Source organism: Danio rerio, chromosome 20, assembly GCF_052040795.2.
Source record: "Danio rerio strain M-AB ecotype USA chromosome 20, GRCz13ab, whole genome shotgun sequence".
Taxonomy (NCBI): domain Eukaryota; kingdom Metazoa; phylum Chordata; class Actinopteri; order Cypriniformes; family Danionidae; genus Danio; species Danio rerio.
Window position 1 is genome coordinate 28,572,501 of NC_141040.1, and position 25,375 is coordinate 28,597,875.

A 25,375-nucleotide genomic window follows, 5' to 3' on the forward strand; every position below is an offset into this window, starting at 1 on the left:
GGTAGTGCTGTCGCCTCACAGCAAGAAGTTCACTGGGTCGCTGGTTTGAGCCTCGGCTGGGTCAGTTAGCGTTTCTGTGTGGAGTTTGCATGTTCTCCCTGCGTTCGCAAGGGTTTCCTCCGGGTGCTCTGGTTTCTCCCACAGTCCAAAGACATGCAGTACAGGTGTATTGGGTAGGCTAAATTGTCGGTAATGTATGAGTGTGTGTGAAGGAGTATGTGTGGATGTTTCCCAGGTATGGGTTGCGGCTGGAAGGGCATCTGCTGTGTCAAACGTGCTGGATAAGTTGGCAGTTCATTCTGCTGTGGTGACCCTGGATTAAAAAAGGGACTAAGCCGAAAAGAAAATGAATGAATGAATTTAAATATAAAGAGATAACTATAAAATTAACATTGATTAAAAATGCAGACTAAACATATTCAGCGATTAATTTGAAATATAATTATTTAAAATACTATTTAAAAATGGGAGCAAAACCAGGGCATCTTTATGTGTACTTTAAATGGTGAACATGGTATAAATATGGTATACATGAAGACTTCAAATCCAAAAATGTGCAAGTTTGCCCAATATCATTTGTTAGCAATCTTATTAAGCCTGGAATCCCCTGTGTTTGGATTTAAATGTCTGATAAAAGAGAAAATAAATGAGCAAAAAAATAAATGAATTAATGAATGAATGAATAAATAAATAAATTATTAACAAATAAATAAATATTAATCAAAATAACAGAAAACCTCGAAAACTAACAGAACTTCATCATAACATTTCATTTAAAACTTTTAATATAAACAAATACAACTTTTGATTTTTGTAGCATTTAGTAGTATTTACAGTAACAGATGAGAACTAATAATAAACTAAAAATGAATTGTATGTTTTTTTTTTTTTTACTAACATTGACTTAAAAGCAATAAATAATTTTATGCTTATTATCAGGTAATCTAATTTTAACTAATAAACCTTATTGTTTATTAAAAATTATTAAAACAAAATAACTCAAACTATTCATAAACACTACAACAGAATCACAAAAATGTGTTTAATGCAAGTCAAAAGAGTTTTACAGATTGACTGGGGCTTTAAAAAGTGAGTAGGATTTAAAACGTACTTTAAAGTAAACTTTTGAGACATGCGACACATGAGGTCCACCACATGCCTCAGGTCTCTGCTTGTCCTGAACTGTGCAGCTAAAGCTCTAAAACGCTGCTATATAACTGGAACGATTTTATTTTTGGAGACAGATGCATTTGAGCCATGCTGTGAAACTGACATCATACAACATGGGAAGGAAAGTTCCCTGCAGCTTCAGTTAGCTGTAAACAATACGGCAAAACGGGTCAAATCTGTCTGTCTTCAATATATTGACTCTCAAACTGTGATGATGGAAGCTTCTAAATAACAAAGCACAAATTTTGTGTTAAAGATTACTTTATGAATTTATGAATTCAAAAGCATATGATGTTCTTTAAACTTTGGGCAAAAAAAGAGCATTTATAAGCCATGGTGGCTCCTTTCCTGACATTTGCAATTAATGGGTACTGAGGCTTTAAGCTTTGAAAATTAATTAGATGTCAATATCACCACATTCACGCTGTTTGTTGAATGGTAACCACATATAAATATGGGAGGGAATCTCAAATTTTTTATTATACACTCACGGCCACTTTATTAGGTATACCTAACTAATATCGAGTTGGACTCCCTTTTGCTTTCAGAACTGCCTTAATCCTTCATGGCATAGATTCAACAAGGTACTAAGGTAAATATTTCTCAGAGATTTTAGTCCATATTGACATGATAGCATCACGCAGTCGCAGCTGAATTGTCCACTGCACATCCATGATGCGAATCTCCCATTCCACCACATCCCTAAAGGGCTCTATTGGATTGAGTCTGGGAACTGTGGAGGCCATTTGAGTACAGTGAACTCATTGTTATGTTCAAGAAACCAGTCTGAGATGATTCACGCTTTATGACATGGCGCATTGTTCTGCTGGATGTACCCTTCAGAAGATGGGTACACTGTGGTCATAAAAGGGATGGACATGGTCAGCAACAATACTCAGGTAGGCTGTGTTGTTGACACGATGCTCAAATGCTACTAATGGGCTCAAAGTGTGCCAAGAAAATATCCCCCACACCATTACACCACCATCACAAGCCTGAACCATTAATACAATGCGGGATGGATCCATGCTTTCATGTTGTTGACACCAAATTCTGACCCTACCATCTGAATGTCGCAGCAGAAATTGAGACTCATCAGACCAGGCAACGTTTTTTCCAGCCTATGTGAGCTTATGTGAATTTTAGACTAATTTCCCTGATCTTAGCTAACAGGAGTGGCACCCGGTGTGGTCTTCTGCTGCTGTAGCCCATCCGTTTCAAGGTTGGACGTGTTGTGCATGCAGAAATGCTCTTCTGCATACCTCAGTTGTAACGAGTGGTTATTTGAGTTACTTTTGCCTTTCTATCAGCTGGAACCAGTCTGGCCATTCTCCTCTGAACTTTGGGATCAACACAGCATTTGCACCCACACAACTCCTGTTCACTAGATCTTTTCTCTTTTAATCATTCTCTGTAATCACCATAGAGATGGTTGTGCATGGAAATCCCAGTAGATCAGCAGTTTATGAAATACTCTGACCAGCCCATCTGGCACCAACAACCATGCCACATTCAAAGTCACTTAAATAACCTTTCTTCCCTATTCTGATGCTCGGTTTGAACTGCAGCAGATTTCCTTGGCCATGTCTACATGTCTAAATGCAATGAGTTGCTAAGAAATTTTTATTAACGAGCAGTTGGAGAGGTGTACCCATTAAAATGGCCAGTGAGTGTATGTGTTTACAGTTTTTTTCATAACTTTCTTTTTATTCTTTAATCAAAGTAACCAGATGCAACCAAAAGCAACTAAAGATTTATTATAGTAGGTAATTTGTTTTAAGTGTCTTTAAGTAATCCAGTTTATATTAATAAAGAAGGCAGGCTTCGGTACTTTGCTATGGGGCTCATTTATTTCAGACATAAAGTGGTTGGTTTTGTTATGAAATCACTCTTATTCATCGTTTTCTTTTTCTATCTCTTTTTTTAAATAGCACAATCTGCTAAGACTAATGAGTCAAGATGTACCTCGATCTCTGATTTTTGCATACAGACGTGAGAGGAAATGAGAAGAGAGAGAAAATGTGCTTACAGTAATTATGTCATTAACTACTAGTTGTTTTGTCTTGCCCTGTACAATCCATGTGGATTTTTCTAAATGTTGTCATGCATTTTCGGGTGTTAATTCCATGTGGTTGTCTCTAAGGCACATAAATTATTGACAAAAAATTTATCTTAATATTTACAATTCAAATCAACTGAATCCATTACAAAAAAAAGAAAAAAAAAGAGGGAAATAGCTGCATCCAAAATTGCATATTTCCCGTCAATATAGTATGGAAGCTGTATGTTCAGTATGATAGCTGAGTAGTAAATCAATGTCCACATTTTTAGTAACTGATTAAAATAGTAGATGGGAAGTATCCAGATGACCATTGAAATTATGAATTTTGAACTTGATTGACTCTTTATTATCCTTATTATTATTATTATTATTATTATTATTATTATTATTATTATTGGTGAACTGTTTTATAAAATCAATAAAAAAAATTGTAACTGTGCTCACACTCTGATTTGGGAAAAACTGCTACCTTGTTTGTATAATATTACTGAACTCTTATATAATACATAAGCTATACACATTTGTTTGCTTTCATACATTTGAATTAAAGTATAGAATGATTGAAGCATGGATGCTCACGTGTGAAATGTGTGAGAACGTGACCACATATGAAACTGCCATATTTGAACTTTGGGACTACTGGTCAACATGTTCTGGTAAACACGAATGTTTCTGATTTCGTCACACGTCTGGATGTGTTAGAATTTGAGACCACATGTCAAGTCCTTCCCATAGCCCTCAGATGATGACTCTTTTGATCTGAGTCGTTTTCATGGTAATACAGTGCATCCAGGGCTCACTGACCACATGTTCTCACATACTTGTGTGAGTATGAGACTCAAGGGAGCAATTACAGTCAGTGAGAGATATGGATTACACTACAATTGCTTTTTTACCACACCACAGAGTCTGACACATTTCCACTTTGCTCTGACAGAGGTTTATAACTGGAAGATGTTCTGTATTTACAGCACAGGGTGTCTTTGTGATTATCAGCGGGTACATCTGTTACATTTGTGTGAATAATTGCTGATGATTTTAACATTAAAGCTGGTCATTATTCTAATCCGAAATGGGAAGAGCTGTGGCCTTCTTTAAAGGATCTGACTAGATTTGCTTCAGGGGTTTTTGCTGTACAAAACTAAAATTAAAAAGTTCAGTGGACTTTACAAATATGATTTCATTCATACTGAAAAGTCAATCAATCTGCCTTTTAAACTCCTGCCTTAATCAAGGCAAGGTTACCTTTGTGACAACAAATACTGCCATATGATACCACTTCAAACAGCCATGGTTTCTCTGCCTCGGGGTAGTTAACCATACATGTGAATTATTTAAAGCAAAATTCATGCAACATGACCTGGGGTTTTACCTGCCCTCCTGGCCAGAAAATGGAGAGAAAAAGAAAGAAACTGAGGGTAAATGGGGAAAGAAATAAAGCAAGCAAGCCGAGGAAAAGGTAATTGCTAGCTGTATTTCATTAGACAACCTTTGACAGACATAAACTGCACCTCAGAAAGAAATTCACAAATTCCAAAAGGTCATGTCCATCACTGGAAGCGCTTTTAATTGCAAGGAATTGAATTGCTTTCCTGTCTCCGGGAGAGACAGGAAGAGAGGGTGAAAAAAAATATTAAATGTCTAAATGCGTCTGATTTAAAGTTTATAAAGTAAACACTCTGGGTTTTACAAGGAGATAACTAATGTAATGTTGAGGATGGCGCAGTGGGTCGCCTTATAGCAAGAAGGTCGCTGGTTCGAGGCTTGGCTGGGTCAGTTGGCATTTCTTTATGGAGTTTGGATGTTCTCCCTGTGTTGACGTGGGTTTCCTCCGGGTGCTCTGAATTCCCCCACAAGTCCAAAGACATGCACTATAGGCGAATTGGGTAAGATAAAAAAAATTGTCCGTAGTGTATGTGTGTGAATGAGTGTGTATGGATGTTTCCCAGTGAAGGGTTGCAGCTGGAAGGGCATCTGCTGCGTAAAGCATATGCTGGAAAACTTGGTGGTTCATTCCGCTGTGGCGACCCCAAATTAATAAAGGGACTAAGCCGAAAAGAAAATGAATTATGTGAAAGAAAATGAATGAATGAATGTTTATTGTTGAGGGACAAAAAAGCAAACTGAAATAAAATATTTCAACTAAAGGTTGTAGGTGAATCAGATTTGTAAAATATCTACATACTGTCACTTAAGAAATAGGGGAGAAAGCAAAATAGGTTCGTTAAAATAAAATATGTTTTAGAAAAATTTGAATGGGTTAGTAAATATGGTTGAAGTAGATTTTTTTTCTATTTATTATTAAATATTATGAAACAAATTAGGAAAAAACCTGTGTCAACTTTAACGTAATACAGTTTGCAATGTTTACTTTCGGCCCACAGTCCTCAATCAAGCTTGGATTTCGGCCCTTCATAAAAAATAATAAAAAAAAAGATTGGGCACCCCTGATGTATACACACTAACAATCCAATGACATCAAACCCAGAGAATATCTTTCTGGTCTCTGTACTGTTGTAGATGTAAAAAAAAAAAAAAAAGTAAAACAAATGTTCAATTACTGTATACCGTATATATATATATATATATATATATATATATATATATATATATATATATATATATATATATATATATATATATATATATATTAGGGATGTAACGGTATCAGAATTTCACGGTACGGTAATACCTCGGTATGAATGTCACGGTACGGTATTTATTGAATCATTTACAGGAAAAAAAAAACTTTTGAAAATACTCCAAAAAAGTGCCAAAAGTGTCAATGACATACAAATTAGTCATCTATCTGTAAGCTTTGAAACAGGAACTTCAATTTTTAGTATTGTTGAAAACTCATCACATTCAACATTTAATCACTCACTTAGATAGAGATGGGTTTAAAGAAAAATTATCATATAATTATAATCTGGTAAAAGCTGGTATCTCTGGGTATTTACAATGTCCCCTGCAACAGAAAAAACCCCTCTCATTTGGGACTGAGGTTTCTGGGACAAGAGAGATATGACTTGGCCCATGTTGACAGCAGTGGGGTAACGTTGTGCATTGTCTTTCCCCCACTTGAGAAGACAAACCATGAGTGAGATAGAGGTCTCTTTGCGGTACAAGTCAATGTCTGCATCAATCTGAACAGTGCTGTGTTTCTGCAGTCCCCATGACTGTTATTAGTCGTATTCCCCAACTTGCAGGCACGTGCAAACATAGGGCTCAACCTGTGCAGTGCACATGCCCTTTTTAGTCTTGGATAGAAAATGCCCTTCCAAAACGATCAAAAGTGCCCCCGCGACGCGACACAATACGCGCGCCACAACACAGCTGATCAGAACGCGCGCGACAGCACCGCTATTCAGCACGCGCGCGGCGACAACACCCGCTTTAGGTTCGATCATTTCCATCTTTTTTTCATCTCCGCTACTAGCAGCACACTCCATTTTCGCATTACTGGATCTGTAGCGACAACAGACCGCAAAGGATTATGGCCACGCCGGGGCTGATGGGAAATGAAGTTTCAGCTACCTCCCGTTCGCTTCATTCGCCTGAGCAAATTTTCTCAGAAGACCTATAGTTTTACCGAGTCATGCGACTTCGGTAATATCGAAAAAATTTAATATTGCGGTATGACGGTATTTACAATACCGTTACATCCCTAATATATATATATATATATATATATATATATATATATATATATATATATATATATGTGTGTGTGTGTATGTGTGTGTGTGTGTGTGTGTGTGTGTGTGTGTGTGTGTGAGTGTGTGAGTGTGTGAGCGTGTGGGCATGCATGTGTGTGTGTGTGTATTTAAATGTAAAAAATACACTCTTGCTGATATTAATTTAATAACATTTTCATAAAGAGTATTTAAATTTTTATTCTTTTTTTTCATTTGTACCCATTCATTCATTCATTTTCTTGTGAGCTTGGTCCCTTTATTAATCCGGGGTCGCCACTGCATCGCCCTCATTTATACCCAATTATCTTAATTTATAAGTGAATATTTGCATTATTCATTACAATGATACCTATAGGGAATAGAATAGAATAGAATAGAATAGAATAGAATAGAATAGAATAGAATAGAATAGAATAGAATAGAATAGAATAGAATAGAATGAGTTTGCAAATAAAAATAAATAACACAAATACAAGGGATGCTTGACATTAGTTTTGGTTGCAATGTAACTTCTAGATATTGGTTTGAGACTGCTTCAAGAATATATGTAGTTGTCTTAGATTAATAATTGTCATCTATTTATTCATTCATTCATTCATTCATTTCACTTTGGCTTGTTTCCTTATTCATCATGAGTCGCCAAAGCAAAACAAACTATTCCAGCATATGTTTTATGCAGCAGATGCTCTTCCAGCTGTAACCCAGTAATAGGAAACACCCATACATTCTTACATTCACACACACACACACACACACTGCAGCAAATTTAGTTCAACCAATTCACCTATATTGCATGTCTTTGGACTGTGAGGGAAACTGGAGCACCCAGAGGAAACCCACGCCAACACAGGGAACCAGCGGACCTCTTGCTGTGAGGCGACAGTGCTAACCACTGAGCCAACATACCGTCCTATTTGTCATGCAGTATGTAAAAATTTGAGAGTTTTCTCTGTAAACACTGTAAAGCTCCCTGAAAGCACACAATACAGCAGTGAGCTTTTTTTTCTTTTAGCCAATGGATATAGTATCAAAAGAAGGCTAAGCCTCTAGCAATGATTGTCGCTAAGTAATGCAACATCTGGAAAAGATGCTCTGCACCAACTCAATTCCTGGAGGGCCGCAGCCCTGCACAGTTTAGCTCTAGCCCTGCTTCAACACACCTATCTGTAGGTATCAAAGATGCCTAAAGCACCCAATTAGTTTGATCAGGTGTGTATAAATAGGATTGGAACTAAATTGTGCAGAGCTGCAGTCCTGCGGCAGGAGTTTGACACCTGTGCTCAACACCAACTTTCAAGAAATCCACTTCAAAAAATCTCTACAACTGCATATTGACCAACTAAACTTGAAGACCAAATCTAACTGCAGTGGGATAACATGATGCAAGCTTTATATCCAATAGATCTAATTTGGCCCAAGCAAAGCCATTTAGTTTATATAACACATTCATCTTCGAGAGAATCATCTAGAGTCCTGCTCCGATCGAGTCAAAACCTTGTTAATCCTGTCTGCTGAGGTGTTGATTTGTTTACTGCCAGAATTCCTGCCGACAAGATGTCACTTCCCTCGCGACAATTAGACAGGAACAAGCAGAGAAAACAATCTTTAATGGCTTTCCTGGAAAGGGGCAGACTGTAAATTGAATTTAAATAATTTCTTCTGAAATCACATATTAGCATCTTAGCTTGCTTTAATCAACTTCACTCACTCCCTCTATCTGGAAAAGAGCTTTTAAAATGCTCAACGCTTTTGCAACACATGATTTTAACTGTTTTTGTTGGTGTTAAATCACAGAATTTGGATTAAAGATACATTTTATAGTTGAGAGATGATGTAAATTAATGTCAATGCAGTATATTCCTGTTGCTTGTAACATGAAATTTAGACCCCTAAGAACTTTTTTGACTGATCACCAAAAAAAAAAAAAAAATGTATTAAAGGAAACATGACTCACTCCTAGCAACTACATCTACATCAGGAGTCAATCAATCAAGCATGGTGCTTTCTCGTGGCTCTTATTTATCCCAAAATACATCAATCTTAAAAATAGTTGCTGAAAGGTTATTGTACTTTCTTGTAAAAGATTTAGGAGCTAGCTGGTGTGCATTAAAATTATATCAGAATATAAAATTGCTAGTCCTTTGTATGAGGTCTACAGATTTATGTGAGAAATCATGATTGTTTTTACCAGCAACCTTAAGGTCACAGTGTCTAGTTTCGCTAGTTTAATACCGTAGATCTTATATAAACATTCTAGAAGCATTTCTTTTCCCTGCAAAGGGTCAGCATTTGGCTTTATGGCTATAGCATTTGTCCTATGCTGATACGTGCGTGCAAAAAACAAGTGTCAGTGGCTACTTAGGATATGGCTTTTTTTCTCCACTGTGATTCCAAAATAGTCAACATAAACTGGTACACAGCTTTTAAAATGCTAGGGATCACACTAGCAACTTCGTAAAATGGAAAAAAATAATAAATGAATGTAAATAAAATAAACACTGATATAAGTACACTAAATTCCATCAATAATCATATTCCACTTGTTTGTTATATGTAAAAGTGTGCTGAAAAATGTATTATTCCCCTGTACAAACTTCTTCCACCAAACTTTCATCTTACAAATTTAGTTTTAATTGTGTAAAATAAATCATAGAAGAAAACTATTTTAGGAAATGTAAATGAATAACAGATCATGAAAAATGTGACGGAAAGGTCCCGGTCATAAGTCATATGACTCAAGTTACAAAAATCAGCTGATTCGAGACATCAATCAGTGCAGCTCATATCAGAGCGGTCCAATCTAAAGCTATAATTCCACAAACTACGCGAAATCGATATTGGAAATCGCAGTATTATTTTGTCGTCATCTTAGTACTCACCTTGTCATCAATGAAGTCAAATGAAATACGTCCCGTCCATAGTAAGTGATGTTTCATGTACGATTTTTACCTGAACATTTTCTCTGGTCACTTGAGGAAACATAAACTGCTGTGATGTTTGCATCTTTGGCGTGACATTGTAACATTGCGGACGGTTGCCTTTATGAATTATAATCGGCAAATGATTTTTTTCAAGGTATAGCACATTTGTTGTTGTCACGTGAACGCTCCTTAAAAATGTGCTTTTAGGTGCGTTCGACATGAAGCTCAGCTGCAGCCGGTGATCAACGAGATTAGCCGAGCGCAGGCGGGGCGGAGTTGAAAACGGAGCCGTCAAAACGGACAGCTGGACACTTCGGGACTAAGTTGCTGCAGTCATGATGACCGATCACATGGCGTCATCATATTTATTTATTTATTGTTATTTTTATTTATAACAACAAAACATTTACAAATAAAACAGAATACAATCTCTACAAACTATAGTTCCTTTTTAAACAATAAGGGAGATTTATGAATAAAATATATAACAAATGCATGAGAGAAATAAGAGGAAATGAGAGGTTAATATAAACATAAAAACGAACAGGTCTATTAAATACAAATCAATAAGCATCAATTCTAGGAGTTAAACATCAATCTTTAGGCTAATACTTCTTGTTTGAATATGATAAAAAAAGGGTTTACATTTATTTACATTTATAGATATAAAAAGGTCCAATGTAAAAAGCAAAACAAGGTGTTTTGATTAAGTCTTAATAAATGAGATTATTTTGGATAATGAATGAATTTTCAAAAAAGCATTTTAATCCAAAAAGATTGTGTTGAAAAGAACAAAAGGTAAAATAAGTGAGCTATGTAGAAGTTTCCCAGAAAGAGCAGGTAGCCTTCAAACTGCTAGACAGGAAATAAAATACATATTTATATTATAATAATAAAACCATTTTATAGTTATTTAATAAAATAGTTATTTAACTTAATTTGTTAAGAGAGCTTTAAGGTGGCAGGATCAATGATGATGATTATTTTATTTCAAGTCTGTAAGACCTATTTGAGTTCATATTTAGGTTATTCACTAAAACATACACTAAAATATATCATTTAAATCGTTCATGGAGATGAATGCAGTATTCTGTATAAAAAAGTAAAAAATAAACCTGTGCAAACAAGCTAACCTTTATAACCAGATTATTTAACAAAAGATGATTACTGCAGTAAAATATTTGTAGTCTTTTAATAAGCAAGATGTGTACAGGATAGAGAGGGTGTGAAAAGTGAATTGTTTTTTTTTCAAACTTTGAATCGGAATTTGTCCAATAATAAACCCGAAACACACGTGTTTGTTATCATGTGGTGAACTCGGCCAATCGTGTAATATCGGTGTCGTCATCAGAGCTCCTGCAGTCGCTCTTCAGAAGCTGCACGGTCTGAGTCTGCCATCTGATCTCGAAGCCCTGTCGTGGTACTTTGATGCCACATGTGACAGTCACGTGGCGTCGGCGCAGCATCAATCCGGACAAGATTTCTAATCAGCATGCACCGCTTTAAGACAGATTTCGATCGATCTGCGCAGCGCTGCATGAAGTCGAACGTTTATCATATTATATTTACTGTGTCATCATTTTTAAAATCAATTCATTATCAACAAACCAATTGAAGAAATGTAAGCGTTGTTGTTGTTAATAAAGATGATGTAAAAAGTTGTGCTGGACAATGATTAATTGCATCTAAAAGTAAAACGTTTAGGTGAGCCTATTAAAAAAAAAACATTGGATGCAGCTCAGATTGCACTGCACTAGGTCTGTATCCAGACCCCTCTAAACGCACACACATTGCGTATATTAATATGAAATTACACATTGCCCAGCACTAGTAAAATGTTTTAGAATTAAACCTTTATACATTAAAATTCTGTATGGTACTATGGCTGGCCATTTTGTTAGTATTGAGGGCTCCAGATATTTTGGGCTAACATAATTGCTGTTTAAGGTTCAAATCCACCTCCGCTTTTTGCCACATGAGGTGTTTGCTTCCCCAACTTCAATAAGCATTACTAGTCAAAAATTCCTAATGCACCCAAGCTCTCAGCAATCTCTAGAAGGCTCTTCACACTGAAGCACAAGTGCTGATCAGCTTCTGATTGTGGATTGTTTGGCATGTGGCTTTGTTTTGGTTTAGATTAATTTCCAGAGGGCGGATTAATGTCCAGTTGTTATTGTTGTAAGGCAGGGGCAACACAAGCCCCACAAAAGAAACCTGCCAACTCTGACAGAACTACTTCAATTTGTCATTTATGTTTGACGTGCATGGCCCTGAATTATACTTGACGTTCTTTCCTTGCCTTTATTAATTTTCTTTCGCTACAGTTCAAACCACTCATTTCCCAAAGTCCCCTGAAAGAGAGCGGTGAATGTTCCTGCGCACTGGAGAATAGCAGGGGTATAAGGCCGTTCTCCATTAGCACCAATCTGCTGTTAAGCTGCCTCCCCTGGTGTGTCTGTTACCACAGGAAGAGATTACAGTACTTTGTTTATCTCACATCCTTTAATATTAAAGCAAAATTAAAGTGCTGCAGTGAAAGTTGAATCTCCCTCCTCTGGAGATTGTGGGCACTCACCCACACATGCATACACTGACACATTTGAATATGCACTCACTTGCTGATACCGATGGATTCATAATAACACATACCAGTGCTGAGGCTAACCGAGGGCCAGAGTGGCACTGACCTATTCAGATTGATGGCTGGTCAACTCGATCAAATTAGACACAAAACAGGTCTTTTGAGTTCCTTTTTTTTTTTTTTTTTTTTTTTGTGGGAAAGAAGAAAAACCCTGCAAGCATACATGACTATAATCACTCAAATACATGAAAGACAGAAGTAATGAGATGCCGGTGGATATGCACTTATCTTCCAGTATGGTGAATGATGAATGCATGTCAGTCTGAGGGATCAGTCTAATCTAAGTGCACTAATGTTCTGCTATAAACAGTTCTTGATTTGGCTTTACCCTTTGATATTACCCATAAACCTTGTCTGATATGCAATGTTTACTTGTTAAGCTTCCCAAGATTTTCAAATTAAAATCAAGAAACAGCACATCATTATTACAATGATTTATAAAAAGTGATATAATCACTTTAAAGTAAGTCACTTTATTAGATTTTATATTCTTTTAGCGTTACACTTCATATCATTTTTTTCACCTTGCATTGAATTCATAGAGAGAGTTGTATTTTATCCTGTATGCCTCAAGTGCAGCACGCTACTATTAATTTTTTTCTAATGTCTATCAATTATCTACTTCGAAATTATTTTATCTACTTAAATGTGGCCTGAAAGAAGTATCTTAGTTTTATTTAAAATACAGCATGTGCTAACAAACAATACGTATCAGAAATCAGCATAGTACATTTCTGAAGCATCATGTAACCTTATTAGCTATATAATGACTTTAGCTACAGAAATTTCAGCTTAATGTGTCATTATGTAAATAATTAATTCTAATTATTAGGGCTGCTCGATTTGGCCTAAAATCTAAAACTAGATTAATTGAACATTTTAACTCAATTAAGATTAATGAACGATTCTTTTGTTTATTTATTTTTTTATTTATTTACGTATATATTTTTTGCCCTCTATATGCCACCTGCACTCGTCAACACTACCAAGCTGACCTATCACAGAGCTCAGTGAGAGGTCAGTGTTGGAAGTCAGTAACAGCGAGGGGTATGTGAATGCATGAAGGCTGCGTCAGACCATGCACAGAACGGGGTTACGTGACCACACATGGTAGGAAAAGTAATTGAAAACAATTACCATTAAAAAAAATGATCGATTAAAGGTTCTGAATGTTGATTTCAATTACTTTTAGATTAATTGCCCAGCCCTTCTAATTATAAAAAAATTATCAGAAAATAGCATTTAAAAATAAAATAACTGTGTTTTGAGCACATAATTCTTCTTTTAAAAACATAAAAAATCGAGCAAACCTCAAATCTTGGATTGATATAGTGTACATATTCTGTTAATATGTTATGCATTTTTAGTTATTTGTGTTTACTCAAACCAAAAAAGTTTGAATATCCACACAAATCAGCTCAGCTTGTATAATTCTATCGTTTTTGGTGTGCTCTCACACACTGTGCCACCACTGTCTGTTTGATTTAGCCGTGTCTGGACCCTTGTGGTCATAAGTCTACACAAATCTCAAGTGGAGGATTTATGAGACATGGCAGCTATTTGCTATATTTTACATGACCTCCAACCTGTACTTCTTGTGAAAAGAGTGTGAAAGCAATGCTGCTCTCCAATATCCTCTCTGATCCTTTCACGTTCACTGAGCAGATCTGCTTAAACTGACAGGAAAACCCGGTCACATGCTGTCAAGCATCTCTAGGAGTATTAAACCACATTGTCTACATTGGAAACGACAGATGACATGTTGTGCCACAATGGGTGTTGTTCAGAAACCTAGTTCAGTCAGCTGTAAAGTTCAATTCCATAATTTACCAATGGAGAACAAAAGTTTGTTCATTTTGCAAAAAATATTAAATAATTATGGGCAGATTTTAATAAAATTGTCTTTATTTTAAATTTTACATTTTGTATTAATAATTACAAATTACATGAGAAAAGTTTAATGTTTTGGTACATAGGTAATGTATCTTGACTACATTTTATTATTTTTAAATGACCTAATTTTGTTACATTTATTTACCTAAGTTTACTTTTAAAAAGGTAAAAACAAACAAAAAAAGTTTAAATTGTAGTTTTGTTGTAGTTCAACAACAAGCATTGCCCAATGAGAGGCCAGCATGTGAGATAACAATAATAACTGTGTTTGCGTAAGCAAAAGAAAGCAGATGAAAACCGCATGAGGGGAGGATCACACGCATAGTGAGACACAGGCGATTCTGATTCATTGACGAGGGCTTCAGTGGCAAGTTTGATTTCAGGTAATGTGCGTGTAAAGTGTAAATAAACAGTTCCTTGCATGAAGAATCTGTGCCTGTAAATATAACTGGTGTGATCAGTACAAATAGAATGAACAAAATGCGACACTTGACCACCCACAGTCCTGCTGCTCTCAAAAGCTCCAGATTTTTTAAAGGTCTTTTTGTAAGCAGCAGGTTGCCTTTGCTGTAACCTTTTTACGTGACCATTTTTTCATTATCTCACACGGTATGTTTTTCACACGCTTACAGTTGTTTTGGAGTAAAAAATGTTTTTTTTATACATTTTTTATTTTTGGTGTGGCTAAAATTGCAATGTGACACTGTGAAACCACAACCCGTCATGATCATTAAGTAAGGTCATATACAACACACAAAAAAAATTAAATGATTGAGGAGGCATGTGGACATAACACAAAATGTAAATCAAGCCATTTTAGCATGCCAAAGTCAAGTTTTATGCATATAAAATGTATTTTCCCAGCAACTAAATTGTGTCTATAGTGAAAGTGGCGAGTGGCTAGTAGTGTTGGAAAACTACTAGCCACAGTGGCTGGTGATCTAAAAAGTTTATGTCAAGCCTTGTGTGTGTATATATATATATGTATATATATATATATATATATATATATATATATATATATATATATATATATATATATAGACTGAACTAATTTGATTGAATGGAGAATTACAATTAGCTGGGGTTTTTCTGAGGTACAGCACATCAAAAATGCAGTATGTGCTGTAGCTGAAGTGATCCAGTGGGTCCTTTCCGTTTAGACAATGTCACTGGTTATATCATAATGGATGTAATTTAGATCTGACATGTTGTGACACTTCAGTTTCATGTGGTGTATACTGTGTTACAGATATTAAATGTGTCCTCCAATATAGTACACAAATAGGTTCACAGATGCATAAACACACAAACACACAGAGAGAGAGAGCATTTATATCATCGTTATATCAGTTGGTTTTCCAAAACCTCCTTCATGACACATTGGGTTATTTATTTTTTCCTCTGTGCTGTGGAGTCCTGACCGCTTGTAATTTGGTATTGGGTGTGTGTGGTGTGGCCATCAGTAGCTCAGGGTCTAATCGCAGCTGACCATAAGTCTCTTCCAGCTCTCCACGCAGATCTGGAGTGGCCCAGTGAAATTAGGATGAGATGAATGCTGATAGCAGGACCTGTGTGAGACACTCCAACCCTTGCTATCTGTCCAATGCTTTCCTTCCGAGCTTCACAGTAAACAGTATTTACTGATTTACCAAGTCCTCAATAGATACACATAGACACACACACACACACACACACACACACACACACACACACACAAACACACACATTTATCGGGTTTTAGAGATGCATGCATTTGGATTGTTATGGATGTCATTTGGCACTGGCATAGGCTATTCCAATATTGGCATAGTTGTAAGCAATATGTCATGCAAGCAATTGAGTCCCATTTTAAAATGGATATTTAGCCGACAGTATACAGTTAACTTTTTTATCACACAAACTTTTAAACGGACAATAGCTACAAATTTGCTGCTAATTTACTCAACCTCAGGCCATTCAATATCTGGGTTACTTTTTCCCCCATTAGAACATAAAAAATATAATTTTTACTGTAGCTGAAACCGTGGTCCCTAAATAAGGGTACCTAAATAATCATGTACTAATATCTAAATGAATGAAGCAGGAATGACACCAACGATGAGCCTTAAAAGGATAACTAACCCAAAACTCATTTCAGCTTTATATTATTTACCCTTTTTACAAACCTGTTGAGATTCTTTCTTCTGTTGAACAAAAAAGAATATATTTTGAAGAATGTTGGAAACCTGTAACCTGATTCCCAAAGTATTTTTGTTCTATGGAATTTAATGGTTAAAGGTTTTCAGCTTTCTTCAAAATATCTTCTTTAGTGTTCTACAAAATATAAACTCTCTTTTTACCACTTGAGGGTAAGTAAATAGTAAGTTTTATGAATGAACTATCCCTTTAACTGCTAAGTTATGTGGATTCATGTATGAATAACTGCCAACTTGACTACATGTGTGTTAGTTAATAGAGTAATCAGCATAGCGACTAGCTCATCAAGCTTGCTCTACGCAAACATGCAGCCTGCTTTTTAAACATGATTAATTAAAAATATCATCCGTAGCTTAACCATTAGCTTCACTGTTGGCTCAGAATTAAACCACGTTTAATACACAACAAATATTATTCATATAAGCACATATAAATAACATAAATTATATTCATAGGAAAGGGTGCCTTGTTAAATTCAGCAGTAAGCCATCAAATTATGCCTAGAGAAATGAACCTGTCTGGAAAACATGTAGCTCCACAGGTGCAGTTCACAGAACAGTATTTACCACCTGAAGACTGGCTTTCAATCAGAAGAGTGGTCCGTGTAAGAATAGAAAAAGTAGTTGATTTATCAGGGTTTGATGAAGGAACAGTAGTTATGGCACCTCAGGACTTTGGTTTTCATGTGTTGCTATAGTATGTATCAATAGTGTTGCAAGGATGGCAATGAACCATCTTCCAAATATGCGAGTGAAGACTGTTGCAGGAATGCAGTGCAACAAATCACCAGCAGTTAAAACAGTGGCAACCAGGGTAATATGCCACAGCAAACAGTTCTTCACAGTCATCTGCATAAAAGCCTGTGTAGTCAATGACCCAGCTGTTCCTCATGCAAACTGTACATCATTGCTAGCAATTCATGAAATGGGCCCAAGATCATCCAGATTGCACTGATGATTTGAATCTGATGAATTAGAAATCCTTGTCGATCACATCAGCAGTTAAATGCAAATAATTAGCAATATGATTTTACAAGTGAAGTTTTACATTTGAAAGCAAGTGAAAATACCATGTTTAATGAAGCATTTTTTCTTCAAACTCACTCTGTAACTTCTGTCAAGTGTTTGAAATAAAATCTTCTGAGATGATATTGTATGATTATTTGTCACATTGATTCAATGAAAGCAGTTCAATCTTATTTCCTTTTAGAGGCTTAATTCGAGTTTAGAGAGCATCCTTTAGTCTTTGGAGGAGATTTACAGAACCGTGCTTCCCTGATAAGTGTGAGATTTAGTTTGTATTTATTACCCAGCACTGGTAGCTGTCAGTTATCAGCATACCAAGGGCATCCATTCATGGCCACTGTTTTCCTAACTCCATAACTTCAGTCGTGTTTCAAATAAAAATTTCTCTAAGATGATACCATAGTTATGTGTTAATTAGTCTCATTGAATCAATGAAAATTGATAAATCCTCTGCTCTGTTTAATTTCTTGACCATGTCTATTAATTGTGGGCTTTTGCAGTTTCCATGTAAGAGGGTCCGCTGGCCTACTAAACAGTTACTAGTGATCAGAGCCATGTATCTATGACTAAATGTGCATGAGAATTCCAGCTTTTGCTGAATCATAATCACAATTTCAATTTAAAAATTATGGCACAGTAGGTAGTGCTGTCGCCTCACACCAAGAAGGTCGCTGGTTCGAGCCTTGGCTGGGTCAGTTGGCATTTTTGTGTAGAGTTTGCATGTTCTCCACGTTTTCGCGTGGGTTTCCTTCGGGTGCTCCGTTTTCCCCCACAATCGAAAGACATGTGTTACAGGTAAATTGGGTATGCTAAATTGTCCGTAGTGTATGAGTGTGTATGGATGTTTTCCAGAGATGGGTTGCAGCTGGAAGGTATGCTGGATTAGTTGGCTGTTCATTCCGCTGTGGCGACCCCCAAAATAATAAAGAGATCAAGCTAAAAAGAAAATGAATGAATGAATGAAAACCATGCAGCCTAAAATTAACTTGACACGAACACAATCAATTTATTGTGGTTTGACTTGGAAAGCAGGTTCACTCTACATCACCACCTCCTCTCGATATATAGGAACTGCAGAATATAATGTTGTCTTTATGGAACCAGATAGTCCAGCATACAAAGTTGCAGGATTTGGATAAATATATATTGCAATTGCTCTGTAGTGATCAGACTTCTGATCCATGCGCAGTCCTGAAGATACACAAAAATTTTAGTCAGTCTCTACTGTAGCCTTCAGCATCTCCGATCAATATTATACAGTTTTCATGATTATATAATCAATCCTAATTCAGGTATTGACTCCTTCTGTATAGGAGAATTGCTGTTATTAAGCGGCAATCTTTTGAAAGCTGAAGAAGCGCCATAATCATATTTCTCTTCATCTGGCCAATGGAGAGGTTTCATTGAAAAATGAAAATGCTTTTCCCTCTGCAGTCCCAACCAGTGCAGTTTCCACAGGCTTTCAGTTGGCTATTTGCATAAAGGTCCACAGAGTCTAAACGTGGCTGTTTCACCTCCTGTCAAACACTCTATGCATTTGTATTCCACTCAGCACTTTAGCCTTTTGTTGTCCCCATAAAGTCATTCTGATTCATTTCAGTTTTTTGATCTGCTCTTGTTTTTTCTGAGTCACAATGTGAAATTAATAATTAATGCTGTAATGCCCCTCTGATTCACTTATCAATTTAAAAGCACAAACAATGGCCTTGAATGCAGGAAGAATGCAAGACTTCCTCTGGGAATGTCAGCGGCGAGGGGTTTCATGTAACAAGAGGAAATAAAAGAATCTCCTCAAAGTTATTTCATGTCTAACAAAGGAAACGGCTTTTGTTTTTGTTTTTTTCCCATCAGGTAACTTTTACTTCCCCCACTTTTGAACAAGAGGCAATAGAGAATTCCACTGAGAAAAGGTATATTTACATTACATAGGTTGGAGGTGGACTGTGGTATTTATCAAATCGCTGGGATGACAGTACATGACAAATGCTATTTTGATTGGTGGCAGGATGAAGATCTCAATATGGCTTCCAGCTCACTGGACAGGCTTGTCAAAATGAGGCTTGTCAGCAAGTCACCGATGCACCTGGAAAAGGCCTTTGTCACACAGAAAGAGATGCAACATAGCTAGACATTAACTGGGTAAAAACTTATTGTCAGATACTCCGCTGTGACCATTTCTAATAAAAGCATGGGAATGTCACGTTGTGTCTTACCCATCAACTAGGACTTTGCTTTTTCACACTGAACATAAAAACTTTCTGACATGTGACAATCACAGGCAATCAGACTATATTTGATGTTTAATAGACATGCATATAATTAGTATGATATTTATAAGGGGTGTAACACATTACATCACTATGCATTGATACATGAATAAATCGTCACCTTAGAATTATTAGGTTCTATCTCACATTTTTGTTAAAATTCAGTTTTTGACATATTCTTGTTAAATGACAACTTGTTTACATTATGGGATGTTTTTTAAAAAGTTGTTTACATTTTAAGACTTAAAAAAAAACCAAATATTACACACATACTGTTTGCTGTATGGAATGCCAAAACTTTGAAGCTTAATATCTCTAAATCATTCAGAATGCAGATAGAAGTAAAACCAGTTCTGTTGTTAGCGGCAGTCTCCAGCATGCGATTTTATATGGAACAGCATTACTACAGAGGTTTTTAGTTCGCTAACAAGTATTGAATTACAAATTTAAATAATCAAATTCCAACTTAGCAGTAAAAATACATACAACTTAAAAGTTATACAATGTTTGTGTTTCAAAAATCTAATCTTTTTCAAAACTCTAGCAGGCCAAGTGTCGTAGACATTAACCTTTTTGGAAGCTATTTAATGGTCTGGGCACAAAGTCTAAAGCTCATGGCGCAAAAGCATTCAGGGCGTGTCTGAATCCACTTTTGCTATTTTAAGGAAAGAAAAATATGCGCTTTTGTATTAATTCGCTAAATCAGTTATAAGTGTTTTAAACATAATGTGCATTAAACCAATCAGAGTCTCATCTCACATTCCCTTTAAGAGTCCGTTGTGTCGAGCCATGGCACATTTGTTATATACATGGCAGACTTTGTAAGTGGAAAAACTGAATGCTTCACTACTGAGAAAACTATCCAACAAGTCTAACAAACTATCTCTACATTCGACTTCTTTTTCTTTTCTTTACTTTTACTCTTTGCTCCTTTACTTTTGTGGATAGGGAAACAGTACGTTTCAACTGAAGAGATCCATTAGCCTACATCACAAGTGTGGTCAAAAAACTTAGTTTTAACACACATCCTATTCTTAGGAGTCTACAATGTGGTGCAAATGGATTTGCTATCTTAACAGCATGGCGCAAAAAGTGAAAATTAGGTATGTGCTGGACTGAAAATAGCAACAAATTGCACATAACACATCTTGCGTCTTATTGCACTGGGTTTTGACAAGGCCCTTTGTCTTTATGCACTTCCTGACTATCAGTCAGATTGCAAACAACCAAGCCTTTATCTGGGCCATACTGTCAGGCTGATTGGATTAACACCCATGAATTTGACTGATTTTGTTGATTAGATCGAGGTGGGTGAAACCAAATCTTTCAGCTATCTACCTCATTTGTATGCCTTGTTAAGAATTGTCTCCACCTCCACCTTATCACAACCCCCTAAAAACACATCTATATAGGCCAAGGCTGCTCTAGTTAGACCTCCAGTAGACTTCATGTCTGTTTGACTGCAGCACAATTAGCACTTTCCTATTAAAATAATCCTCTTTGTATGTAAGAAGCTCCTTGTTTTGGCTTCTGAGTTTCCTACACAACATTGGGTGATTGTGTAATTGATAATATTTTTTTCTTATGATAGACAGCTGTTTTGTAGGTTCTCACTACATGAACTATGGCTCTGTGTTGGTGCTATATCTGAAAGCACATGAAAATATTGCATATTAAATATCATGTTAAATAGTAACATGTTTTAACTCTAAACTCACTTCTTATATTAAGTCAAGTGTTTGAACTAAATTTGAGATGTTTCTATAGTCTTCTGATTATTAGTCAAACTCAATCAATGAAAGCAGTTAAATTTTCTGTTTATTCAACAACTGTTATTGAGATTTACTGGATTTATTTGTGGGTGTTTGGAATTGGCTCTTGACAATACACTGAGGTCTTACAGTATAAAGCTAAATGATCAGTCAGTGCAAACAGTCTTTCTGTGAGCTTCTTGTCGTCACATAATGATTAAATAAAGGTACTTGTGTGCATGAACTATTTGGTTTCCAGCTACTTTCTTGTAATGCTCAGCATGATGCCTCAGGAAAACTAGTTTTTTTGGGGGGTAACAAATAGATTCTTTTCATATGTTCCATTTTGGCTACCAGTCCCTTCCAGGCACGAAACAGGAAGCAATAATACAGATTTTTACAAATGGCAGTAGAATCAGCTTCTGCAGTTTTCATTCAATCCAAACACCGTTAATTATGTCCAAATATCCAACAGTGACCGTCACTTAACTGAAAAATGATGTAATTAAACCATAATGATGCCATTTCCCTAAAGTGTATCTGACATTCAAATGAGCTAAACGAGGAAGTGTAACATAAATCCTATTAGGTTTGCTTAATCCATGAAGCCAAGCACTTATCAAAGTTCAAACATTCACTGGTCTGAACGAAAGTGCACAAGTAACAGGATTAAAAATGCTAAAATACATTCCACTCCATTTACTCTCAGCGAACGAGGAAAATAAAGCAGATTATACCAAATACAAAAATGTACAGTGGACTGATTAATTTAATGGTGCCTTAATAATAAGAGATGATCTTGTCTGTTGTGTACTGTATATAAATAAATCATACTATTGTTTTGTTTTTTTCTACAATGTGTTCTACAGCCAGCATTGGGCATCTTTGATGCTGAAAGTGCAGGATATTGCATACTGATGTACTAAAGGCAGTTAACATGCATTGAACAGACGGGAACAAGAAAATAAACAAGCCCATTCTTCATCATGCTTGCCTCCTTTCCTTGTATCACAAGGCCCAACATCAATCTTTCTGAATCTTATGAAGGGCTGGCTTTGTATGAAGGCAGACATGCTCTATGATGAAAAAGGATATCAGACAAGTAATGATGTCAGTACTGTTGTAGGAGCTTCTTGGCCTTTGTTTTCATTTTTCTTCTCTGTTTGGCTTATACTTGCTCCCCTCATACATTTTTCATCTTCTGATTCGCTTGCATTAAAGGATCAAAAGCAAAATGATTTCCTGCATTGCTATGTGTTCCTAAGTATCACTGGTTGCAGAATCATTATATGCAACTTTCAAAGCATGCGCAGAATATTCTGTTCTTTACATTCTGCATAAGAGTCTCCAGTGGTCATCTCTGGTCGGATACCTTTCATCTACCAAGCTTTGAAGTGAACTGAGTCTTCTGTGGAGCTTCTGTAAGTGCTTTCTGTTGATTTTACACATTGAAGAGACAAACTTCGGGAAGACCCTACAGGCATATTTAGAAACTTTAAAGTTTGATTAGAATTTGTGTCATTGCCTTATTGCGTTAGATGGCATCATGCTGTGGTTGGTTGGATATACTTCTCATTTCTAGAGGAACATGTGTCATTTACTGTTATGCTTGCTGTAAGTTGGTTCATTATGTAAAAATACCCATGGACCAAAGACGCGTAGACCAGAGACTGTAATATATATTTTAAAGCATGTGAGAATGCTGTATTATTTATTGCCTCTACTGTTTGATTTCTTTTCATGGATCATTGAAAGCATTTTAAATGGCTCTGGCTAAGAATGATGATGAGAAATAATAATGACCTTCTCCAAAGCTTTGTTCTAGCAAATGCATTGTAGCATACTGCACATTTTCTAAAAGTGTTCTATTAAGGCCCAATCCCAATTCTACCGCTTAGTCTTCCCCTTACCCATTTGTCCCAAATCTCATTATCTCAAAGGTGTAGGGCTAAGGGGAAGGGCTAGATAGCCCCTGAAAGTAAGATTTCTCAGGGTCACACTTGAAATAAAGGGGTAAGAATTCTCCGAAGGCATTATCTCTGAAGACACCATCTACTACAGCAACGTGGCTGCACACGAAAGTCAGGATATGCACAAATTAGTAAGTTTTTTTAAATACATTTATAACAACATCAGTGTTCTACCGTCATGCTTTAAAACAAAAAAGCCCTAAAATGAAAAGTTAAACTGCGCTATCTATAATCCCTAATATTGGAGGCGGATCTGAGCAGCGGCAGCAGTAATGAGGTCGATGTACCGGTTTGTTGTGTTAAAAAAGGAGCTGAGCCGAAAGGCAAAGCTCTCGATTTATCGGTAAATCTATGTTCCTACTCTCACCTATGGACAGCATACAAGCGGCAGAAATGAGTTTTCTTTACACCCTTATAGACAGCCAAGGAGCTCTATCACCCGGGAAGAGCTCGGAGTAGAGCCGCTGCTCCTCCACATCGGGAGAAGTCAGCTGAGGAGGCTGAGGTCTGTTTCAGATGTCTCCTGGATGCCTACCTAGGGAGGTGTTTTAGGCATGTCCTACCAGGAGGAGGTCAGGAAAACCCAGGACATGCTGAAGGGACTATGTCTGGGGAGAAGCAAGTCTGGGGCTCTTCTAAGAGTGCTGCTCCTGCGAACCGGCCTCGGAAAATCGGATGAAAATGAATGAATAAATGAATGAATAATCCCTAATAATACCTTTTGTAAAGCATTCCACAACATATTTTCACATCTGTTACTTGATTACACTCAAATATCCTGTCGCAATTTTGGTGGCTGGGAATGAGCTTTTTACAATGTCTGATATACTATAAATGTTGTTTTGTGTGTGTTTACATAGATAAATATGGTCAAGGTTTAAATGCACAGTACAGTTACAAACTCATTGTCACATTGTATCATAATGACAACATGATATCGTTGCCTTTAGTGATTTCCTGAAGATAATTACCAAAAAATAACACAAATGGAATAACTACAGCATTCTTGATCATTGATCTCATATGAAGCAAGAGCTCGGGATGACAAATTATGACGTGTGCAGGTGTTGTAGTGCTGTCCCATTTTTTTTAGGGGTAAATTTTGAAGCCTAAGGAAGGTACAAAAATTAAATTGGGATTGGGCCTAAATGTTTTGCTTGTTGAAAATAAATGGGAATGTACAGTATAAACAGCAGATTTCACATGACGCTGGAATGCAAGGAATAGATACTGTAATTTAAGATATATTAAATGTCTCAAGCCCTTCAGTTCCACTGCTTCAGTTTTCATCAATTATTGTATTTATGGTACTTTAGTGTTATGGACTTCATTTACCAGATTTTAGTCAAGGGAGCCATTTACTGATGAGCCAAGCCTTGTTGTTGCATGCATTCTGCAGGCTGCCAAAACAGAGCAGACCCATTGAGAAATGCACTCTACAAGACCCCTAAAGGTGTTCTTCAGTGTCTGCCACAAAGACATTAACATAAGATCTTCAAGTTCTTTATGTTGATTTATCATGCAGCCCTATTCAAGGTCTACTTTACACAGTGCTTGCATGCCTATTGTAGATGCCTTTTATAGAGGACGTTGGCCATCTAGGGAAGACTATCACAGCAGTGTGATGCTCTCTGTATTGTGAAATATTCCTCCCATAGCCCGGATTAAACATTTGTATGCCTTATGGGTCTTTTTAGAGTTTATGCCTTGACAGGTTAGTGCTGTATTGGCAGTATGAAGAACCACCAGCATTTCTGTCTCATCTGTGAATTGGTAAA

General features: G+C 36.4%; 2 long non-coding RNA genes across 2 annotated transcripts in view; one reads left to right on the forward strand and one right to left on the reverse strand.

The window, feature by feature from the left end:
* Positions 1-10,050, reverse strand: part of LOC147832211 (uncharacterized) — a 15,263-nt gene extending 5,213 nt beyond the window's left edge. The window contains exon 1 of the long non-coding RNA XR_015519261.1: positions 9,810-10,050. This is a non-coding gene — a long non-coding RNA (uncharacterized LOC147832211). The remainder of the gene's footprint in view (positions 1-9,809) is intronic.
* On the forward strand, positions 9,715-19,835 carry LOC147832214 (uncharacterized). Its single transcript, XR_015519260.1, has 3 exons — positions 9,715-9,850; positions 19,461-19,519; positions 19,615-19,835. It is a non-coding gene; the product is annotated as an uncharacterized LOC147832214 (long non-coding RNA).
* Positions 19,836-25,375: the final 5,540 nt, after the last annotated feature.